This window comes from Amaranthus tricolor, chromosome 5, assembly GCF_026212465.1.
Source record: "Amaranthus tricolor cultivar Red isolate AtriRed21 chromosome 5, ASM2621246v1, whole genome shotgun sequence".
Lineage (NCBI taxonomy): Eukaryota > Viridiplantae > Streptophyta > Magnoliopsida > Caryophyllales > Amaranthaceae > Amaranthus > Amaranthus tricolor.
The window spans coordinates 11,154,683-11,163,521 of NC_080051.1; positions in this window are offsets into that span (position 1 = coordinate 11,154,683).

Genomic DNA, 8,839 nt, shown 5'->3' on the forward strand with positions numbered 1-8,839 from the left:
GTTCTTTCCACCAATCTGTGAATCCAACCATGGTCCCATTCGGCCGAATGGAGGCCCCAGACTGCGCGAATTCTTTTCTTCGCAGACCGAACTCCGAGGGTTTTTAGGGCTTTTTACTCCTTTTGTTCCTTAGCTTATAAATACCCCCTTATATCTGAAGAAACCCCATGGCTAGTTTGAGTGTCGTTGTGCCTCATTCTAGAACATCATTCTTTCATTCCTTTTCTTTACTTGTTGCCCTAGTGTAGATTTGTAGTTCTTCATTTATGCTTTCATCTACTTTCATGTCACTTCATTTATATAATTTTATTTCTTTAATGCTTTGAAGTCTTTATTGGTTTCCTCTATTGCTTTTCTTTAATGTTTTCATTTAATGCTTTCTTAGTTTAGATTTAATTCTTTCATGTTCTTCAATTCCTTTAATGCTTTCTTTGCTCATTGCTTTTGTTTCTAGTATGTTAGAGTAGTTTCCTTTGGGGTTTTAGGTTAGAGAAAATGTAGGTTTGGTCTTGTCTTCAATGTTTTGGATTAGAGTTGAGGTTGATGATGGTTGTTGATAGATATTCGATTCAAATCTTGTCCTACCACTCCTAGAGAGACATAGGGCTATTATAGGTCGTTCGTGTGGGTTATAGGGTCACCAATTTCCTCTCGATATTTAGAGGGTCTTGATTGATTATCATTTGAACTCCCTTGACCTAGCTTATCTTTATTTCCAATAGATCATCCTAGGGTGGACGTAGTCTACTCCTCGCTTGTCTTTCATTGTTGAATTTCGCTTCTTATTCTTTTTATTAGTTACGTTCACCCACCAACCAACCTTCCATATAACCTTCCCACACCAAGTTTTTAGTCTAGCATCCTTTGTCCTTGTGGTTTGACCCCTGGCTTACCATTACACTCGTTGTAGTAGTATTAGGGTGATTATAAATATTTTTTGTATAACTTGGTTCTAAGTATTAACGACGTGCTAGAAATCCGGTTATTAATTAATGATAAAGAAAACCCGAAATGCTTTGTTTTAATCCCCGTTTTTTATATGATTCTTGGATTAGAGTCGTATTAGAAAAAGCTCTTATGCTTGGTGTATTTGGCGCATGCACCTGCGCCTTAAGAGCGTCGTTACTTGCTATATGGATTCTTAATGAGTTTCGATTTTAGCCATAACTATCCTCTATTTGCATTTGCGAAAATCAAACAGAAAACACAACAAAATACGGTCACTGCATTCGACATTCACCACCTTTCATTCCCTTTATCGTTCTTTCATCGTTCTTTCTTTCGATCCGGGATTAAGCTTGTAAGACCCCCTAAGGATTATGCGATCTTACAACACTTGATGGTATAAAGTGGATTGAATATGTAAACACGTACTAATATGATTTCTGTATGTGCGTTTGTATTTTGGACCTCGGTTCATAAGAGGTTGGAATTCCATTCGTGAAGTGCTTCTATTGATCTATCGTGCTACTATGTGTTGATCTATCGTGCTACTAAGGTACACGCTTAGACCATACTGTAACATCTCGGAATAACTCGGGTCGTACGGAAATAGAAGATGACCTTTTAAAAAAGAGGCGACTATAATCCTAGTCAAACCGGGATGTTAGAAACAGTTTAAAAACGGTTTTGAAGGTAAGGAAAACGTGCGGATCGAGTTCTATTAGTGTTATTAAGAACTACTAGATGAAAGAAATCCTTAGCAGTGGATAAGAACGAAAAGTTAAATCTACTTATTACAACTTGAGAACGAAAATTCGCCTCATAAAAACCAAATGTTCTTCAAACTTAACTAGAAATTCTAATGATTTATTTCTTATCAAACTTCTATATTCTAAAGATTTTTTTCTTCGAGGGTCAATCCTCACTCCCTAGACCTGTAACTTAACTTACTGCTAGTCATTGCCCAGATAGGAAACAACATGATCGCAGGGTCGTTAAGACCAAAAGTACACGTCAGCAAACGTCGCATACCAAATAAATAATAACACAAGAGAAAGTTTTAATTTATTAGCTGACAATTCACAGATTCATACGCTTCGATCATGCTTATTAAGAATAATTATTTTCATGTAAAGGTTAGTCAGCCATACTGCTGTACTATCCAGCCATACTGCCGGTACACTCCAAACTCCATAAGTGAGACAATACATTAGGGGGAGCTAACCCCTAAGCAAGTCTCTACCACAGACACTCGCCTTACTTCGGTGCCTATGGTTAAGTATGCATACCCCCGCGGTGGCTCATAATGCCCTCATATACCGCGAGTAATTCATTTCCACCAATTGACGTCATACTACGTCCACTTTAAAGTTAGTGAGGTCATACTACCTCTGCTTATCAAAACAATGTATAAAAATTATTGATTCGAAAGATAACATTATCCGTACTATATATCCATGCTTTTCTTTTGTATACCATTATTATATGATACATCGGACTAATGCGAACCACGCTGCGTGTACATACCTTAAGCAAGATAACCAACTCTCAAGCGTCCTATTCAATTCCCGGTCACAAATCGACTTCCTACAAGGTTCAATCGTATTCGGGAAATAAGCACACATACACACTTTCCTCAAATCAACCATAACACACACATACAATTACAACCACACCTAGAATACCACACACATCATGAACATCCATCACATACTATAACATGGTAAACGCACAAAACATGACAGCATACATAATCTGTCCAGAAACGCAATTTAAAACTGTCAAACTGAAAATCCGACTTCACCGTTGCGTCCGGAAGGCGTCAAAACCCCCGGGTACCAATTTTCATAATTCATAATGTACTCTAAGTATTTTTAACCTATTTTCAAGCCAAAAAGTGTCCCAAAAACAGATTTTTTTAACATTTTTATAACCTTACGGGATTCACCAAAATTTCATCAACAAATGAATTCCAAATGGTACATTGCCTATTAAATATCAATGACCAAATTTATATAATTCTTATGAACCATCTTTGAGATTAAATTCATTGTTCAACAATAATTTCTTTAACCACACACATTTTTTTACATGAACATTCATTTTTATATATAAATTTCAAAATTACCCATCACACAAACTAATCCTATTCTTCACATATATGCATATCTAAAAACTCTAAAAAGAAACATTCTTCATCAATTTAGATAGAAAAATACATCCCAAAATCATACATGAAATTTTAAATACTTAAATTAAACATGAATTATAAGATAAAACATATAATAATCATAGAATTTTAAATTAAAACTTAAGAATCAACATAGATTAAGAATTACACTTACAATTGTAAAGGAAAACACCTAATGATCAAGTGTAATAGAGTTAGGAATGTGGATTAGGAGGAATTTTGAAAGGATATGTTTTTTTTTGTCCTTGGAAACTTTACAAATGAAAGGATGTCAAAATGAAAATGATTAAGGAATTAAGAAGGGTTAATTATATGGGATTAATGCCTTGATCCTTCATTACCCTAAGGGAGTTACAAGCTCCACCAAGAGTCCCTCCTATTTTTTTTTTTTTTTGAAAATAAAAGATGGGCTAAGGAAAAGTTTGGGCCCAAATAATTCTAATTGCCAAAAAGGATTGCAAATCTCATGACCAAGCCCAATAATAAATAAAATATATATATAGAAATAATATTACTAGTGAATTATTAAATATATCGGGAAGAAAAATATCGGGAAAATATCGGGGTGTTACAGACTACCCCCCTTAAAAAGGTTTTGACCCCAAAACCACACTTATCATAACACATAACCACAAAACAAGTAAAACGAACTTAATCACTATACACACATACACAAATCAACCCAAAATATAAATCGCGCGAAAATCCTATCGCCTTCTACCCCCCTTAACGAAGTTACGTCCCCGTAACTTACTAACCCGAGAGAAAAGGTGAGGATACTGCTCTCGCATGGAGTTTTCCGTCTCCCAGGTTGCCTCTTGTGAGCGGTGATTGGACCATAACACTTTAACCATGGTGATATCCTTCCGACGAGTACTACGGACCTTCTTATCCAATATCCGAACAGGCTGTTCCTCATAGGTTAGGCTCTCATCAAGTTCTAACGGCTCTGGATCTAATACATGAGAAGAGGCTGCGACATAACGTTTCAACTGAGAAATGTGAAAAACGTCGTGCACTTTACCCAGAGCATTTGGCAATGCTAACCGATAGGCTAACTTCACTACTTTCTCCACAATGTCATAAGGACCTATGAAACGTGGGCTTAACTTTCTACGAGCACCAAAACGAACTACTCCTTTCATTGGAGACACACGAAGTAGAACCTTGTCACTCGCTTCAAATTCATCAGGCCGACGTCGGAGATCGGCGTACGATTTTTGTCTATCTTGGGCTGCTTTCATTTTCTCGCGAATTAACTTTACTTGTTCAGTCATTTGAACAAGCATATCAGGTCCTAAGGTGACATATTCAGTAAAATCATCCTAGCATACAGAACTACGGCACTTACGACCATAAAGTGCTTCAAACGGAGCCATTTGAATCGTAGCTTGGTAACTGTTATTAGAAGAGAACTCTACCAGATCCAAATGTTCATCCCATGAACCTTGCCATTCCATGGATATCGCTCTCAACATGTCCTCCAGTATTTGATTGACGCGTTCCGTCTGACCATTGGTCATTGGGTGGAAGGACGTACTATGAAGAAGGGTGGTCCCCAACGCTCGTTGTAGTGATTTCCAGAAATGTGACAAATATTGAGTATCCCGATCAGAAACATTAGTACGAGGTATTCCATGATAGCGAATCACGTACTTAATATAAGCACAAGCAAGTTGTTCCATATCCCACTTACAATTCATTGGAATAAACCTTGCCGACTTAGTAAGTCTGTCCACGATAACCCAAAGAGTATCATTACCGGCTCTTGTTCGTGGCAAACCCAACACAAAGTCCATGGAAAATGTCGTCCCACTTCCATACCGGAATTTCTAGAGGTTGTAATAATCCAGTAGGTCTCTTATGCTCATTCTTGACCTTTTGACACGTTAAGCACTTAGCAACAAATTCTGCTATATTCTTTTTCATACCTGACCACCAAAACATGCATTTTAAATCTTGATACATCTTGTCTCCACCAGGATGAACTGAGTATCTAGAATTATGAGCTTCGTTCAATAATTTCTCCTTCAAAGAGTCACACCTATCCGGTACACACTACCGTCCTTTAAAACGAAGACTACCATCCTCATGAATTGTAAAACCTTCAATTCTCCCTTTACTGATCTGCTCCCAAAGTTTAATGAACTTGGGGTCTTCCAGTTGCTTAGCCATAATTTCTTTGAAAAAAAGTAGGTTGAATGGACAATGCACTCAACTTGGCTTCCAATTCCCCTTCTTGGATTATCTCTAAGTTCATTCTCTCAAACTCCTTACACAACTCCTCAGAGGTTATTAATACTGAGACTGAATGCCTCAATTTTCTACTCAAAGCATCAGCGACTACATTCGCACGACCCTCATGATAAGCAATCTCCAAGTCATAATCACTGATAACTTCTAACCAACGTCGTTGGCGCAAATTCAACTCAGATTGAGTGAACAAAAGTTGCAAACCTTTAAGGTCCGTGAAGATCTTGCATTTGACACCATAGAGATAATGACGCCAGATTTTTAATGTAAAAACCACAGCCGCTAATTCCAAGTCATGTGTTAAATAATTCACCTCATGAGTCTTCAGCTGACGCGAAGCATACGCTACTACTTTCCTATCTTGCTTTAAAACACAACCTAATCCATGTTTGGAAGCATCACTGTAGACGAAATATTCCAAAGATGGATCAGGTAAGGTCAACACTGGAGCTGTAGTTAATTTCTCCTTCAACAACTGAAATGCCTTCTCACACTCCTCGGTCCATTCGAACTTCTTCTCCTTCTTCATCAAGGATGTTAGCGGACGAGCGACACGAGAAAAATCCTTCACAAAACGACGATAGTACCCTGCCAAACCCAAGAAACTTCGAATATCCGTAACATTTCGGGGTGTAGGCCAGTCTCGAACTGCTTCTATCTTTGCCGGATCAACAGAGATCCCCTCTTTAGAAACAAGGTGACCTAGAAAAGCCACCTGTTCTAACAAGAATTCGCACTTCGAAAACTTAGCATATAATTCATTTTCTCGAAGAATTTGCAAGACTACCCTTAAATATTCTTGATGCTTTTCACGACACTTAGAATATACCAAGATATCATCAATAAACACCACTACACACTTATCAAGATATGCATTAAAAACTCCATTCATCAACCCCATAAATGCAACGGTTGCATTGGTTAATCCAAAAGGCATTACAGTGAATTCGAAATGTCCATATCTAGTTCGGAAAGCGGACTTATTAATATCCTCCTCCTTAATGCGCAACTGGTGATACCCTGACCGTAAATCAATCTTAGAAAAGACTCCTGCCCCTTGCAACTGATCAAAAAGATCATCATATTTATTCTTAATAGTGACTTTATTGCGTTCTCTGTAATCAATACAGAGACGCATCGTTCCATCCTTTTTCCTCACAAACAACACCGGGGCTCCCTAGGGAGAAACAGTGGGTCTTATATAACCCTTCTCCAACAACTCCTCCAATTGGACTTTCAATTCTTCCATCTCCCTTTGGGCCATTCGGTAAGGAGCTTTTGAAATTGGCCCTGTCCCAGGGATTAAGTCCATCGAAAAGTCCACGTCCCTTCTTGGCGGCATACCAAGAAGTTCTTCTGGAAAAACATCCTTAAAATCAGAGACCACCGGAATGTTCTCAAGTCGCACCTCCCGCTCCTTCACCTTACTTATACTTCACAGAAACCACGGTTGCCCTTGCTTGATTAACTTCCTGACCTTCAATGACGATACGATTTTTACCTTGGGTCCTTGAGAAGATTTCTATATTTAACTTTCTCTCCTCGGGGTCCACTTAGCGTTACAGATTGCCCCTCACAATCTATTACTGCCTTATATCTACCCAACCAATCCATCCCAAGGATTACATCTAGACCTTCCATTTCCAAAGAAACAAATCACTCGAGAATTTTGTCTTTCCTATATTGACCGACACCCCACGATATAATATACTACAATGAAAGGTCTCTCCGGAAGGGATAGCGACTGAAAAAGATGTTTTCTCGGGATTTTCCAATCCTAAGTCTTTAATTCTAGACTTAGAAATAAACGACTACGATGCACCATAATCAAAAAGAACTTTAACAGACTTTGAATTGATGCAAAAAGTACTTGTGACCACATCGGACACTTGTGCTGCTTCCCTAGCGTTAACTGCTGATAGTCTGCCATTATTTTGAAAGACTGGGGTAGCGCCTTCTTGACTACCTCTTGTCCAGGAAGGTTCTCATTCCTAGCATTCCCTTGAGGTTACTGAATTCCGGAATGATTTCTTTAAAACCTAAGGTTTGAGACACCCCTAGGGTTTCTACCAAAACAAACACCGTTTTGATTTCCATTTCCCGTGTCATTGCCACTCCGACCATTACCGAAGCGTTGTTGTGGAAAACCTCTGTGATTCCTCCCTTGAGGTTCTTGTTGTCCCAATCGAGCATAACACTCATACATTCTATGACCCGATTTACCACAGTATGAACAGTCCACTAATGCTCCCCGGCAATCTCTCCCTGGATAATTTTTCTGGCATCTCTTACAGTTATAAATTCTTTCCTTTCCATTGCGGTCATAAAGTGGTTTCTGTACCCTGGCCTCAGATATCGAACCTCTCCCACCTTTACTTGATTGTCCTGGCTAGTACACTTTTTCTTGATAACCCCATAGGTTTTGTGTTTCTTAAAGTGGTTTTGTGCATGATTACTCCTGCTCTCTGCATTTTGAAACATAGGTTCCCTCTTTTTGTCCCCACTATGGGCCAAGTTCTCCTGCTCCTTCCTAATAACATTTCCTATCTGGGCTGCCCTCTTATATAACTGATCTGAAGTATCGTACCTATCGATCTCAATGTGTTTTTGAATCTCGTACAATAAACCCGATTCGAAGCGTTGCATTTTCTTTGTTTCAGTCGGGACGTCCTCAGGGCAAAACTTCAGAAATTCCGTAAATTTCTGATAATACGCATGCACTGTTAAATTCCCCATTTCAAACCTAGCAAACTCGTTTGACTTATCTGTCCTCACGTGAGGGGGGGTAGAATTGATCCCATAACGCTCCCTTAAAACGTTCCCAGCTTAATTCACCATCATTCTCCTCTATCAGTCTCGCCTTACTATGTGTCCACCAGTAGTCATCATCTTCGACCAGATAAAATGCAGCCTGGTCGACCATAAATTCCGCGGGACATCGAACTACACTAAAGAGTTTGTCAAACTCTCGAAGCCAGTTTTCCAGCGCAGAAGGTTGTCCTTTCCCATCATAAGTAAAGGGCTTACTCTGGGCAATTCTCTTACTAATCGATAAAGCCCTCTCTTCTATGGATTTTTTTTTTCTGGGGTTTCTCGCACTAGCTAGGGCTTTCACTAGGTTCCGAAGTACACGGTCAAAGTCACCTCTATTTCCGTTCTTTCTCAAGAATAGAGGCATGATGGAAGGTTTACTGCATTTTAATAAACAAGGTATATATTTAAATATTCTATTTCCATCATCGAGGTTAAACAAAACTTAGGCTAATATAACTTCTTAGAGATAAGGAAGTCTATCCTAATAGTTGGTAGAATTAAAAAGTTCGGCCTGATAATCAGCTCCTAAGCTTCCACCAAATAAAAACAATCATTTTAATTAATTATACTAATGCTCAATATTCAAAACATTTCAAAATTCATGATATATCAAACTTCACAAATTCAACTAATGAGAAA